The 16,467-nt window shown below is 41.5% G+C and overlaps 1 non-coding gene across 1 annotated transcript; it reads left to right on the forward strand.

The window, feature by feature from the left end:
- Window positions 1-13,567: 13,567 nt before the first annotated feature.
- On the forward strand, window positions 13,568-13,640 carry TRNAA-UGC (transfer RNA alanine (anticodon UGC)). The gene has a single exon. It is a non-coding gene; the product is annotated as a tRNA-Ala (tRNA).
- The last annotated feature ends 2,827 nt before the right edge of the window (window positions 13,641-16,467 follow it).

Below are 16,467 nucleotides of genomic sequence, written 5' to 3' on the forward strand. Positions count from 1 at the left end.
CTCCTCAAGTATCACAATCAGGATGGACTCTCAGAACTAACTCAACCACTGTTCTTGGGCTTATTACAAAAACAGGAACCCAGACAGGAAGGCTGAACTCCTTGCTAATATAAACACAGGAAGACAAGTGAAGCTCAGGGCATTGTACTTTGGGACACTGTTTGTCCCTGCATCTAATGTGATTCAGAAAATGTTAATATACAAAGCTATGTTGTCACACCCCAACGAGAACCCCTAAGGGCAAATTTCTCTAATTTGTTTTTAAATGATCTGTCCTGATTCCTGAGGTTCCTATTTGAATATAGAATTGTATAAGTCACAATCATCAGTAACATTTCTCTGACTCTTTTCCCCACGCCTTCTAAAGCAGGATCTTCAGGCCTGGGTGGAGGTAGAGGAGAGGAGGGAGGCACTATTTCTGGGAATCTCCAGGGACACTTCGCCTGAGCTCACAGGAACATTTCTCTTTGCCACTCCATGGCATCAGCCATTTCTCTCTCCTCTTCCTGTGCTTCTCTGAAGCTGAGATGTCAGCCCGCTCATGCCCTCAAGAGGCAATGCCCTTCAGTTTATAACAACCTGCCATCATAGGTGAGGGCCCTGGTATTGCCACCCCTTAAGAGAACTTATGGGGTAACTCACTGTGTTATACAAAGCCTCTGTCCCATTGCAGCTGGGCTATATCTTCTCAGAAGTGGGGAAAATTCCTCTCTGCTCATCTTTGTGTTTTAAATGTTACTCTGGAGGGAATTCCCTGGTGTTCCAGTGGTTAGGACTCTGTGCTTTTTCACTGCCGAGGGTGCAGGTTCAATCCCTGGTCAGGGAACTAAGGTCCCGCAAGCTGCACAGTGCGGCCAAAAATGTAAAAAATTTTTTTAAAATAAAGGAAACGTTACTCTGGAAATAAGACTGCATTGTTTCAAGTCCTAAGTCCCAGACATTTCAGTGTGACCATTCTGCTCATTTTCACCTGCAGCCTTCTCACCCCGGGACTCAGACATTAGTCAATGGGGGCTGGACTGAAGGATCGGCTGAGTTGGGAGACCATGTTGATACTCAAAATCATCTCAGCTATTCAAGACAGGGGTGTTGTTCTTTGGAATGATAGTTGAGACAGTCTGGTTTGTTCTGAGGAGTAATTTCTCAGTAGACTTCTAGGTCCCTCATTGAGGAAGAAACATGGCGACCCCTAAGCTCCACGGAGCAGAGGCACGAAGCTCATGGAGAGATCATCACTACACATACCGAGATCATATTGTCTCATGTTCAGTAAAAAGTGGTGGCTGGACAATGGGGAGTGAAAAGTGAAGGGCAAGTGTCCCAGCACTTAAGAGCCGGGGTCAGATGTCTCTAGCTCTCCTTATAATTTAGATGCCATCCCTTCATATCTGTTATCTGCATTGCATTAACCTGTTATGACTAGAAAAGATAGGAAACAGAAAGATAGGACAATGTCCTCTTTCCAGGTGAGGGGTTTATTGTGAGCACAGGTACTTAGATGGAATGTGAGAAATATGCTGAAGGGACAGTAGGTTGATCAGCTTAAATGACACAGAATGACCATTAAGGAAAGTGTGGAAGAATTTGCCTAGGAAATGTAGCTCGTGGCCAAATGGTGGATGGTCTTGACTATCAGGCCATCAATTTGGTGTCTTTATCATTTACAGGATTCCTGACCAAACAATCTTATTTGTAGTCAGGGTCTTAGAAGCATATCTAGTACCTAGTACGTATTAAATGTATATTTTGATATTTGTGTATACTATTTTTCAATTTAATTGTGATGGAAAGATGATCCAGACATATGCTCTGATCTCAAACAGCTTTGTCTCTCATGCCTTGTTACAGAAGGCCAAATTATAAAACAATGTGATAAGTGCTGTCAGAGAAGTAGGCGTGACATTTTCTGGGCACAGAGCAGAATCTTCTTATCCTGGCTCTGCCTGGTGGAATCCAGTAAGGCAACATGGATGAAGTGATATCTAAGCAAAATATGAAGAGTAAGTAGCCTTTTACCAGCCGCAACAAAAGAATATTCTCAGAAGAAATAGCATGTGCAAAAGCAGACCAGGCATGAGAGAAAAAGCAGGACTGCTTGATTGGAAGGGAACTAGTCCCACCTCAATGCCTGTTTTGTATTGTTTCATTTTGATTTGTTTTATTTCCCTTTAGGCTGTTCTTTGGAGGGACCCGAGCTAAAGTTTGTGAATAGGTAGTGAGAAAGTAGAAAATCACGCTGCTAGTGGCTGGACCATGATGCCCCTAACTGAACATAAGCAATGCTCACAGGATATAAACAATGTCCAGACAAGTACTCTGTGACTATGTTTGGAACATGGCAGGGACAAGGCCACTAGACAACCACACATTCACACACATATGCACCCCATGACTAAACATCCCCTTTCTGACTAACATGGATTACTGAGGCTTCTTCTCAGTGACAACTCTAGCCCCACTTTAATGCTCCCACCACCTAAATAAAAATTATTTTTAAAAAACCAATAACTGAATTGCCTCTGCTTTCTGAAAACATCTAAATCAGAACTGGTCCCCATTCCCTTAAATCCTCCTTAGGACCATCCAGCACAACTCCACGTCCTGTAAGAAGCTCCTCTCTACTCCCTCTTACTGAGCTGTCCCTGGAGTGTGCTCTCCCGTGCTGCAGCAAGCTAAACAGACCTGTCTTTTTCATTGTTATTATTACAGGTGTATTCTTGGCAGTATTTGGTCGTGGGTTCTAACAGCCATTTATTTAGAAATGCTACCAGGGAGCAGGAGTGAGGGACCAGAGGTGGGGTGATGGAAGGAGGGAAATTCAATATAAGGATATATTATCAAGTTGGTCACTACTATGGGTGATTGTTGACTGATCTTCCGGACCTTCTGAGGAACCTTATGAAACGTGTCTAAGAATTACCTGTCTAGGGAAGAAAAGAGGGAAGTATTTGCCCATTAGTTCCTGTCCTCTTTGATCAAGGGACGTTCTACTTGTATTGATTCCCTTGTACAATATGAATCAGAGTCAGAAAAGCCCCAGGGCAGAAAGCAAGGGGGACTCAGTGTGGGCTCAGGGCCAGGTGCTGTCTGGTGGCCCCTGTGCACAGTGGCTGAAGCCTGGTCAGGACTGGTCACTACAGCAGTAGCTGGAACAAGAGATGGAGCCAAGAACCTGTGCAGCAATGCCCAAGAGGTCTCCTTCATGCCAAATTTCAGTTCTGCTGTGAGAAACAGTATTACCAAGTTGTCAAAGATAGAGCTGAAGGGGAACAGAATATGCCACCCCAAAATATGCCGCTATGGCATAAAGATTAATTTGAGCTGATTGCTTTGAGAAACAGCAGGCAAAGGAGAAGCTCTGAAAACTGAGTAGAAATTACTCTTTTGTAAGAGACATTTACATTTTTAAGGGAAATGTCCATTTGTACAGGTGTCTCCTTCTCTGTACCAGGAAGAAATGGATGACTCTAAATTACAAGAGAATCTTATCAATGGAGGAGGTCAACCTTACCCTTGTTTACTGTGCTTTGCCTGGTCACCTCCCATAACTGGCCTCCGCTTCAAACCTTTCTTTTCTTTTATCTTTAGTCTAGATGGTATTTAAGCCTGAATTCTAAGCCACCTCACAGAGTTACTCATTTTTCTCTGGGTTTCTTCCTTGTATACATGTCTGTTTTGTTCTTCTCTTGCTAACCCGTCTTTTATTACAGGGGTACCAGCCAAGAACTTAGAAAGGTAGAGAAAAATTATTTTTCCTCCTTCACATAGCACCACAAAGTTTCTAAAGGAAGCCCAATCACGAATGAAAATTAACAAAGAAGATTATAACCTGAGCACGCAGCTCCAGTGAGAGAGTGGAAATGAAGACTTGGAGTCTTTTGGGAGTTGGTGGGGGACAGAGTTGCTGGAAACTACACTGACACATGCAGAATTGGCAAACAAGTGTTTTCTTCCTGAATGCGATGAAATTCAGAGAAAGTCTGCAAAGAGACAGAGTGAAAGAAAATTTGGGTTATTATTTTAGAAATGGATTTTGAAAGGGGGAAGATTAAAAAAAAGAAAAAAAGCTTGTCACTAGAAGAAACCGCTGACCTCAGAAATAAGCAGATGTATCTCCACCACCAGGAGACAGTTTTAGAAAGGATTCTCCCTTGTTAGCTCAAGTTTATTCTTATCCCTAAGCACAAACTGCCTAAGGGACTGGGACATGGGTTGATTGCAGAATTGCATATGTTGAGAGCCAGAGTGACATAATAGTGGGAAATACAAACTTTGGAACCAGCCTGCCTGTGTTGAAAGACATGGATGTGATATTTAACTAGCTGTGTGCTAGTGAGCAATTTACTCAACCCCTCTAGATCTCAGTTCTCCCTATTTGATAGATGGGGTAAGGGTGCCTACCTCACATAGCTGCAGAAAGAATTACATGGCAACGGGGGAGAGGAGCGTGGGGGGAGGAAGGATTGGGAGTTTGGGATTAGCAGATGCAAGCTATTATATACAGGATGGATAAACAACAAGGTCCTACTGTGTAGCACAGGGAACTATATTCAATATCCTGTGATAAACCATAATGGAAAAGAATATAAACAAAGAATGTCTACATGTGTATAAGTGAGTCACTTTGCTGTACAGCAGAAATTAACACAACATTGTAAATCAACTATACTTCAATAAAATTTTTAAAAAAGAATTATATGGCAACATATGAAAAATTCTTAGCACAGTTCCTGGCACATAATCACTCAAAAGATGTTTGCTTTCAACATTTTCTTATCATCTAATTTTAAGATAGGCACAGTAGAAATCAGAAATCTAATATTTACTTAAATATTTAGACTCAGAGGGACTTCCCTGGTGGTGCAGTGATTAAGAATCCGCCTGCGGGGGCTTCCCTGGTGGCGCAGTGGTTAAGAATCTGCCTGCCAATGCAGGGGACATGGGTTAGAGCCCTGGTCCGGGAAGATCCCACATGTCGTGGGGCAACTAAGCCCATGCGCCACAACTACTGAGCCTGCACTCTAGAACCCACAAGCCACAATTACTGAAGCCCGCATGCTGCAACTACTGAAGCCCGTGTGCCTAGAGCCGGTGCTCCGCAACAAAGAGAAGCCACCGCAATGAGAAGCCCTCACACCACAATGAAGAGGAGCCCACGCTCGCCGCAACTAGAGAAAGCCCGCGCGCAGCAACAAAGACCCAACGCAGCCAAAAATAAATAAATTAATTAATTAATTTTAAAGAAAAGAAAAAAGAACCCGCCTGCCAATGCAGGGGACACGGGTTCAATCCCTGGTCAGGGAACTAAGATCCCACATACCGCAAAGCAACTAAGCCCGTGCGCCGCAACTACAGAGCCTGCGCTCTAGAGCCTGCAAGCCACAACTACTGAAGCCTGTGTGCTTAGAGCCCGTGCTCCGCAACAAGAGAAGCCACCGCAATGAGAAACCCGTGCACTGCAACAAAGAGTAGCCCCCGCTCGCCGTGACTAGAGCAAGCCTGCGCGCAGCAACGAAGACCCAACACAGCCAAAAATAAAATAAAAATAAATAAAAATATTAAAAAGAATATTTAGACTCAGTGCTTAACTTGCTTTGAAATTTTGTTTTAAAGAATAATAGCATTTGCTTGAGTATATTTTAACTTTTGCAAGTTATTTACATAAGTTCCAGAAACCCAGAGTTGTACCATATTACCTAAAGTGATTAAGATCCACCATCTTAAATCTTATAGAAAACAACTTCCCGACAAATCAGGACTTTAAGACTGTGGTACAGTGCTGGCACCTGGTGGCAGCAGGCCCTGAAACATGAAGTGTTCTTATTTAATGCTTCAGGAAGCAAACTGCCAACGCCCATCACAAGATCTTAGCAGTCAGCTACGTTTTACAACCCTTTCGAGTTCTAAAATGTAAACCAGTCCTAGGATTTTTATAGAAGAGAAACTCCAAAAGACTAATAAACATATGAAAAAAAAATGCTTATCGTCCCTAGAGATCAAGGAAATGAAAACAATGAAATACCATTTTATACCCAACAGACTGTCAAATATTAAAAAGTCTGATACCGGTTGGTGGCCAGAACATGGAAAAATGGGAACTCTCAAAGACTGCTGTCCAAATTGGAAGTGCTATTTTGCTATACCAATAGCAATTTGGCAATATCTAGTAAAAGTGAGGATGTGCATGGACAGCAGTTGGGCAATTCTAATTTGGGTATATATTCTAAACCTGAGGAAATGTCTCTGCTCAAGGAAATGTGTTACAAGGATGTTCATGGCAGCAGTATTTGTAAGAGCAAAAAAAAAAAAAAATTGGAAACATCCTAAACATTCAGCAATAAGAAGACGGCTAGTTTGTCATACAGTTAAATAGCATAAAGCAGTAAAGCTGAATGAACAAGGGCTACATGTATCAACATGGCCGAATCTTAAAAACAATGGTGTGAAAGAAGCAAACTTCAGAATGATACATACAGTATACTATTTACGTACAAATGAAAGCACAGTACTATATATTGTTTTTGGAAAACTAAACATGTAATGTACAAATATACAATGGAACAAGTTCAACACAGTGGTTGCCTTTAGGGAAGGAGGAAAGGGAATGGGATTGCGGAGGGGGATACACGGAATTTATATCTGCAAGGTTTCACTTAATTTTGCCTATTTTCTCTGGCATTTTTATATAAATTGGTGCTTATTATATTCTTCTCTTTTTCTGCACATTTATATGCATACTATGGAATATTATTCAACCACAAAAAAGGAGTGGAGTTCTAACACGTGCTACAACAGGGATGAACCTTGAGGACATTATGCTAAGTGAGAAAAGGCCAGCCACAAAAGGACAAATAGTGTATGATTCCACTTATGTGAGGCACCTAGAGTAGTCAAATTCATAGAGATAGACAGTAGAACGGTGGTTGCCAGGAACTGGAGGGAAGAGGGAATAAGGAGTTGATGTTTAATGGGTACAGAGGTTCTGTTTGGGAGGATGCTAAAGTTCTAGAGATGGATGGTGGTGATGGTTGGAAAACAATGTGAGTGTACTTAATGTCACCGAATTGTACACTTAAAAAAATTGGTTAAGATGGTAAAATCTTACGTAGATTTTACCACAATAAAAATTTTTTTTGCCCTTTGGGCAACCACTCGAGTGTGGCAGGGAAGTATGCTATATTGTTGCTTGCAGTTGTAGTACAGAAGTCAGTGGAAAGGCGAGGAGATAGCTTTAGCTAGCATTTCAGCCTTTCATAAAAGCTATAGTAATAGGATAACATCAAGATTTAGTGTTCGGTAATTAAAGACAAGAACAATTTTATTTTACTGCTTCTTGAAATACTAGCTTTTCCTGCCCTCTCACCAACAAGGGACTAAGGCCAGCAGTGCCTGCTTATTTTTGAACAAGTTCTACTCTTCCACTCCCCCTCAACCCCACCCTCAGCAGCAGAGGTATGACTACAATTTCCTGATGACTCTTGGTTGTGGTGACAGGGTACCAGGAGATGGCAGCAAAAGACCATCTAGTAGGAAAGTCCTGCCAGATGCCCAAGAGAACAGAGAGAAGTCACAAGTTGGCTTTGATTGCTAGGTCCCCACCTCAATTCAGGACTGAGCTTAGTGTTATGTCATTGTGTAATAACACCATGCCTGTGGCCAAGAGAGATACCCCAAGCACAAGGTCATCAAGAGCCAATCACCCAAGAAAGAGCACTTCCAAAATGAGGGGAAGGAAAGAGACAGATAAGATGAAACTGGTCAGTTAAACTCATTGAAAACGTCTAGGTTCTACGCTTGGTGGATCCAAAGCTGGGTAAAGCAATCTCTTCCCTTGAGACAATGTCTAGTAGAAGCTGTAAACCAGATGTAGTTACATGAGTAGAAACAAAAGGCGGGTCTAAGGTGTTTGGAATGACACCTGTGCTGGGTATTTTCCTTTGCCTTCCAGATCCGCTTTCTACCCTTTTCCTTACTGCTCTCTGCCCCCAAAGCTGCTCTGTGTAGATTGGAAGCTAGAGGACACAGGAGCCAGTGAATGCAGTGGGGAGATCAGAAGGGAAAAGGTGAGTGCCATCAGGCTTTTATTCCCATGACTCTCTCCCTGCAAGGCTGCTATGGCTCACCCTGTTGCAGAAGTTTCCTCTCGCGGGGGCCTGCCCTACAGGATTCCCTCTCATTCTAGTTTCCAGTAATGGCCCCTTCCCCTCCTCTCTCCTGATCTAGGGTTAGTAACAGCAGCTGCTAGTCTTGCTTCCTGCACTATCTCTTGGAGTCCTCTTCACTCCACCTATATTTTAATGAAACCCTTTGTAAATAAATCCTCCTTCAATGATCCTAATTGGTGTGCCATCTGTTTCCTGTTGGGACCCTGCCTGATACAACACCCGAATGAATCATATTCATCCTCTAAGGCTGAACTCAGGTAAAGAAAGTTGAGGAATAATAGGAGTGGTTTACATGGAGGCTATTCACATGTTTTCATGGAGGACCATGAGTAATTCAGTACCACCAGAAAATAAGTTATAAAGCAAGACAGGTCAATTCAGTTGAAGCTGAAAAGCAGTTAATATGACACACAAGGCTCTCTTGATCTGGTACCCAGTACCTTGAGACTGGTGCCCAATGTCAGAGAGTGTGTCTGAGAGAGAAAGGCAGTTCTTGAAGGGTGTTGATTCGTTTAGTGTTTTAGAATTTTGAATATAGTTTCCACCCAACATAGGAAATTGGGAGAATGGTTAGGGCAGAAACTTGGCAATATGGAAACCAGCTGAGGAGAATTTACCACAATCCAGGCAAGAGATGAAAATGTGAACCAGGTTAACAGTATTTGGGATGTGTTTGATACATATTTTAAAAGTAAAAAAAATCAATAGAACTGGATACTCAAATAGAGGTGTCAAAGAACAAATGAAAACCATCAGAGGTTTAAAAAGTACAAAGTTGAGCCTATTAATTTCCCATGCAATGGAACACACACCGGTGAAGAAATGCACTGATTTATTTACTGAGGAAAAAAAATAGGTATTATTAAGTGCCAGAAAGGGAGCTTCATAGTGGTTACGCTAATGGAAGATTGAAAACTAACACTCTGGATAAAACAGAATGAATCCACAGGTCTGACGAGGTTAGTTTACTCAAGTCCTAGCACCTGCTGGTCAGGAAAGCATCATCAATTAGTTCCAACAAGTGTCTGGCTTACCACAGTCACTCAAAAAGCATGATCTTTTGTCAGCTTCAGCTGGTTACAGACAGTTGTGGTGACACACAGCATTCAATTCTGATATCTCCTATGCAAGCACTGCTGTAAGTGGGACATTTTCCTTTGTTGGGGGGACGAGCATAAGAGGTGATAAAAGAGTTGAACATCCCCTCAGGCTACTGGCTTGCATGACTAGTTGGATGCGGGAGTGGGGTAACATTAACTGTGATCGTGAATACCAGAAAAGGTTTAGGGTTGGAGAGCTGGTTAGGGGAAATCAAGTTGGATGTCTGGGCCACGTTGAATTTGAAGTATCAGTGAAATAGATGTGTCTGCAATAGAAAACTCTGGAGCAAGTCTCGAGAGAGAGTTCTGGGAGTCAACTGGGAATAGTTAAGAGGAATCACCACTCAAGAAGAGCACAGAGAGCAGTGGGCAAAGAGGTATAGTGATGGCTAATTTTATATATTAACTTGACTAGGCCACACTGCTCAGATAGTTGGTCAAACTTTATTCTACATGTTTCTGTGAAGGTGTTTTGGATGAAATTAACATTTAGATCAGTGAACTTTGAGTAAAGCAGATTGCTCTCCATAATGTGGGTGGGACTCATCTAATCAGTTGAAGACCTGAATGAAAAAGAATGACCTCCCTTGAACAAGAAGGAATTCTGCCAGCAGACAGCCTTCAGACTTGAACTGCACATTTTGGACTTACCAGCCTCCATAATCATGTGAGCCAATTCCTTAAAATATGTATGTATGTATGTAGGTATGTATCTATCTATAAATCCTATTGGCTCTGCTTCTCTGGAGAACCCTAAGACAGATATTTATCCCCCAGGCCTTTTACTGTTTACATTGAGGTAGGAAGGTAACCTTACTCAAGGTAGAACGGAAATATCTTTCCTTTCCTACAAGGAACAGAAATCTTCACAGCAAGGGATAGATATCAGTCTGTGATAACAACACCAAACAATGACTCTGCTGATAGGACCATCAGGGCTCCTCCTGATTTCCCTCATAAGAGTCCTGATACCCAAAGAAAAGACTCCCTATCTAAAGGGGTTAGTGGAAGAAAACAGGGCCAGCTTTTCCACATATGATCCCTGCAAAGGTAAGGCACAGTGAGGGCATTACGCTCTTACACAGAGGTTTTACCATCTCTGGACTCTCTCCATCTCACAAGGCTGAGAATAACAAGGAATCCTAAGCATCCTCCTGCTTGAGGACCACTGGTTTAGGGCACTTCTTCCCAAACTCTAACATGCATATGAATCACCTGGGGACCTTGTTAGAAAACAATTCTGATTCAGTAGGTCCACGGTAAGGCCAAAGAATATGCATTTCTAGCAAACTCCCAGGGGATACAAATGCTGTCAGCATGGATTCCAGTTTAGTAGCAAGGTCCTAAAGTGCCGGAGGTTACTGATGCCTGACCAACTTGTGTACAAAAGTCAGTGTAGCCTTCTGAAGAATTAGCAACAGGCTTCATGTGGTCCAACAGAAGCTTCTGAGTAATAAATGTTTTATTGGTGGGAGGTGTCTTCCGTGTACATTTTACCTCAGGGGGCCTTGCAAGTAAGAGCAGCTCGTTGAGAACTAGACTCTGATCAGGAGGGAAAAGGTGAGATGTTAAGGTATATCAGCAACTCCCCATGTATTTTGTCTTCTAAAATAATTGTTATAGCTTTAAAGCCATGTACACAGGGGCCTGACCATGATGCGCGTGGCCTCACCCACTTTGCACTACAGGATTGCTCTCAATGAGGAAGGCTGCAGATCTAAAGCAAACTTACTGTGTACATTTGCAGGTAATAGGTTCCATTTTTGGTGAGTTCCACTCCCCCTGGCTCAAACATCTAAATGTGACGATACCTCTATTACTCTCTACCAGTACCTTCTAGGTATCCCTACACCCATTATATGATTATATTTATTTTCTGGCTGATCAGTTTGCAGTAACAGCCACCATCTGGGCTGGGGCACAGCCTGTATCACTAGTCCCATTAATACCAGATACAGCTTCCATTATGTGTGAAGTTGCCCTTCCAGGCCACAGCCCTGCTTGCTGCCTTGGAACAATGAGAGCTTGGGAGACTGAGTGTCCTAAACCCACCTCAGAGAAATGTTCTTTTGGTCTGGATCTGCTTGGATGCACCATGGAATGCGCCCGCGGGAGAAGGATCCCTTCCCTGACATTTCACATTTTTATAAGGAATTTTTTATAAGGAAATTGGGAGTAACCAAAGAGTCTTGTGAATGGCAATTGAAAGTCCTTGAGCTCACATAGTCAGACAAAGACTTTTTTGGCAAGAGGAACAGCCCACTCTCAAACAACAGGCACACAGTAGAGTTTACACACCCATGCTGGAATCAGCTAGGGATTTTGCAGCATTTTCTGCTAAGCCAATTCCTTTCTAGGTGACCAAAGGTAGGAAGGTACCACGGCTGTCCAGTAGACCAATGGGATTATGTCTCCTCTGAAAATGATTTTAAGAGGTCCAGAGTTTAAGCCCAACCTCTGTGGGATAGTATAATTAGTCCATAAATAAAGAACATGAGCCTAGGAAAGGTAGCTTCTTCTTAGACCAAAACAAACAAAAAAGTAGAATGAAAAATAAATCGAATTGAAGTGAGAAGAAAAAGAGTCACTAAGGAAAGTCAACACTTGTCATGCCGTGGCTTTAGGAATCACATATAAGCGAGAGAAGAATCTCATTTCTCTCCATTCAAAACCTATTCAGCGGCCAGTTAATGCTTTAGAGGTAGCATAAGGACACCCAGAAAGAACCAGAATCTGACAGAACATGGACCAAACTCAGGAAAACAGGGAAAGGGAAACTCTTAGAGTCCAGGTTAATCATATATGAAAACGAATAAGCAGTCTCTAGACTGCAATCTGCACCCAGACCTGTCCCACCTTGGGAGAAGGCAAGTTGGTTGGTTTTGTTTGAAAACATAGGAGTAAATATTTTATAAACTTGGAAAACACACAAAAAGTAAGCACTAAAAATATTAAAATCATCCACAATTCCTCAACTGAAATATATTTGTTAGATTTCCTCTTTTATTTTTCTTAGGTACATTATTTTTCTTAAATTGAGATGATATACACATGTCATGCAGTACTATCTGAATTTTAAATTCTGGTTTTTGTATTACATGATCAAAACTTAACATAGGTTACAAGATTTACAATAAACAGGTTTTTCCTCTATAGTTCTAAACTTTAATATTTCATAAATTGACTTATTACAGAAGGTGAGGATTTAGCACTCTTACATAATGCCAGCCTCCCTCACCTCTAATATTGTATCAATTTCTGGTTAAACCAGTATTTACTATTTTCCCTATTAAGAGTACTATGATTCCCTGCAAAGCTAAGTGGTAAATATGATTATGATTCCTTTTTGGTGCTCTTCTACCCCGTACCTGGAATCCATTTGCCTTGTTTTTTCTTTTATTTCAGTTAAATATTTGCATAGGTTCAAAAGAAACAATTTGGAAATCTGATATGTCTCATAAGACTTACAATTTAGTTATCAGTCATTAGTGGAGGAAAACCTTTTCAAACTAAAAGATACTACCATTATATGCTTCAGCTTTATGTGTTGAAACAGACTCCTGTACATTCTCAACTTTTCACAGAATTAAGTCCTAAAAAGTATTCTTTGATGTATCACACAGACTGCAAAGTAGCATTTTTCTTACACTGAATGTCCAAATCTACACATATTGTCAGGAGATATTGATGGTGTGCTCTTTGCTAACAAGAAGGAAGAGAAGGAAGAAGGGACACAGAAAAGGGCAGCAAGCCCTTTTTTTCCTTGCTTGGGCATTTATCATTTTCAACATTTCTCCTTTGCCTTCAGAGAGATTTCTTACATTCACTTTCCCATCGAGACTAATATGAATGTTCTTAGCAATAGTCCTGAGCACCTAAGTGGAGATGTCAGTTTCTCTGGCTCTCCAAATCTGAAAGTCTGCCATAGCTTTTCATTACTGAGCATAGGGTAATACTTCCTGGGATGTATCCACGTTTTCTGGATTTTCCTTGTTAACAGACTCAGAACCTGAGTGTCAGAACGCTAAGGGGGCCTGAGGCCATTTGGGCCATTTGGTACATCTTTGTGAGCATTTACCTCAAGCAGACCTTCAATTTTTGAACCATACTAGCAATTGCCTGACCCAGTCCCTGCTTTACTTTCAACACAATCATTTTTCCATTTGGGATCTTTTTTTCCACAACTTTTCATCTTTGCCGTTTGCAAATGTCCGGACGTCCCCTTCTTCAAGGCCATACTGTGGCAACCATACTGCTCCTTTCTTCTACTTTTTACTCCCTCCAAGACTGACCTGAGGGAATTCCCTGGTGGTCCAGTGGTTAGGGCTCTGCACTTGCACTGCAGGGGCCACAGGTTCGATCCCTGGTTGGGGAACTAAAGATCCCACAAGCCGCTTGGCATGGCCAGAAAAAAAAAAGACTGGCTTGAGTTATGTATGGTTTTCTCTTCCTTCTTCCCTCCATTTTGCAATCTTCTAACTTCATCTTCTTTGAGCAGAAGCATGCATAATTTTCCCACAGAATGGGACAATCTTTTCACATACACTAAAAGGACAATCAATCTTTGCATATTCAGATATATGCCTGTCATATTTATCTTGACTTCTGAAGCCATGATCACAGGAATCACAAAATATTAAAATACTATAAAATACATTTCTTTCTCTTTTGTCATCAGTTTCCTACTGGAAAAGAGATTAAAGTCATTCAAATTTTTATCTTATTTTTCACACACAAAAAATATGTTTTCAATATTGTAGTACTGGGGACAGTCTCTTGAAACTTTAACTCAGCAGTGGAAGTGTTACAACCCTCCAGATGAAAAGTGAAAATCCCAGGAAGGCAGTGAAACATGGAGAGCACTAGGTGCTGCAAGGGACAGTGCCTCAGGAAGAGGCTAGGCATCAAGAAGGCACTGAACCTCTGAGAGATGCTCTACCCTGGTAGAGGTGGTAAGGATGGAGGCAGCGGCAGCACTGCTCAGTATCCAGGTGTCCAGCAGGGGGCCGTGTTGTCCAGAGACGCCAACATGGGAGTCAGTTGTGGGGGGTTGGGGTAGAAACCCCCTGTAGAGAACTTGAAAACTCTAGCTGTCCCAGCTTGGGGAACTCTCCCACAAATGTCTTTTTGCCTTTTTTATTTTTTTCATTTTCTTCATTTCTCATTTCCTTATCACTAGTTCTTTATGTTCTACAATCGAACTGTTAACCCCTATGAATACTTTTTTCTGGTCAAAATCTAATCTTTTGACTTCTCGGAGCTACCTCTCCTGGAGCCCTCTGTTTTCCTCCTACAGTTTCAGTGGACACTGATCTGGTAAGCTCCTGAAAGTCTGTTGAAGTCCCACCAAGTGTCATATCAATAGGCTTTCTCTAGAAATTTTGTCTTTGGAGAAAATTCAACAGTCCCAATCTCCAGTGTGGGATGGAAGGGTCAAGTTCAATGGCCAGCATTATTAAGAGTGAGCATAAGAAGGGATTGTGAGTCTCTTCATTCAGTTAGGAAAACTTTCATCAATCTTTTCAATATGCCTGTTGTCCTGGAATTAAGAGCTTCTCTGGTACAACATATCCTTAGAATAAGCCTTTGGTTTCCAGTGCAGTTCTGGGAGGGGCGGTCTCCTGGATTCATAGGAGGAGAGGGAAAGGGAGCTCAGGGCCTAACAGTTCATTGTGCAGACTTTTAAAACAACTTCCTCATTTTCAGCTCCATGCCTCAGCTCCCCTTCTGAGGTACAGTGTTTTGTGATGAGCATTTCGTTGTCAGCAGCCTGAATCAGAATAATTTTCGTGGCATCCCCTCTGCCAGCTGGTAACTTCCTAGCTGCCAAAGATGTGTTTATATGTCTTCACGGTTGTCTCTTCTCCCATCTTCTTTATCCCTGCTTCTTTAAAGAGCCAACTTAAAGTAAGAGCAAGAATTCCTTAGAAAGTATTAATCCCTAAAGACAAACACTTCCACTCCAACGTGTTTAAACATAAATCTAACTACTTTTTTCTCTTAGGCTTTGCGAACGCTTACCCAGTAACATTAACAGTTTTAATTTAAATTTGTACTTTGAAATATAAACGATTTAACATTTTAGTTCTCAAATTAGTATATTTACTGTTCCTTCCTCTTCCCCTTCCTTTCCCCCAACAATCTGATTTTTATTGATTATCTTGTCCTTCTTAGTTTTAACATTAACTTGATACCAAAGGCGGATAAAGACAACACAAGAAAACTACAGACTAATATCTCTTATGAATATAGATGCAAAAAATCTTCAACAAAATCCTAGTAAAACTAATCCAACAGCACATCAAACAATGTAACCTCCCAGCTATAAAAGATGAGGAAATCTGAGCACAGTTATAAACTCTAACAACGTAGAAATGATATTGCTTCCCACCATATCTCCTCTTTCCCTTCCATTTCAATTAGTTATAAAACAGAATGTGAATGTCCAAAAGTATTTTAGCCAATCATGTATTTAAGTATATTTTCATGAGTTCTTTTACCATCTTTTTTTTTCAGTAATCTTATCTGATTGAGTTTCATGTTTTTCTAAGGAAATGGCTCATTCCCTGAGATCTAGAATGTTCATCCAAAAACATTTGCAGGCATTTCTCCAAACTTTTGTTCAAATAAGGGCAAGCAAAGTGCTTAAGGAAATAAAGCATGACCAAAGAACTTTATATGCGGCAACCACTCTTTAATAGGTAGTGAATATTGAAGATTAAAAGCAGTCTTCTTTCTAGAAAGCTTTTAAATTAAAAGACCACACCACAACCTAGGAGGAAACACACAATCTTAGTAAAGTTATTAGATTTCAGTGATGACCATTTTGCATCCAAAATCAAAACGAATCTTTGGACAGCCAGGCAAAAGACTATCACTCAGGGCTTCCCTGGTGGCGCAGTGGTTGAGAGTCTGCCTGCCAATGCAGGGGACACGGGTTCGAGCCCTGGTCTGGGAAGATCCCACATGCCGCGGAGCAACTAGGCCCGTGAGCCACAACTACTGAGCCTGCGCGTCTGGAGCCTGTGCTCCTCAACAAGAGAGGCCGCGATAGTGAGAGGCCCGTGCACTGTGATGAAGAGTGGCCCCCGCTTGCCGCAACTGCAGAAAGCCCTCGCACAGAAACGAAGACCCAACACAGCCATAAATAAATAAATAAATAAATAAATAAATAAATAAAAATTTTAAAAAAGACTATCATT

The sequence above is a fragment of the Balaenoptera acutorostrata genome, chromosome X (assembly GCF_949987535.1).
Source record: "Balaenoptera acutorostrata chromosome X, mBalAcu1.1, whole genome shotgun sequence".
NCBI classification, from domain to species: Eukaryota; Metazoa; Chordata; class Mammalia; order Artiodactyla; family Balaenopteridae; genus Balaenoptera; species Balaenoptera acutorostrata.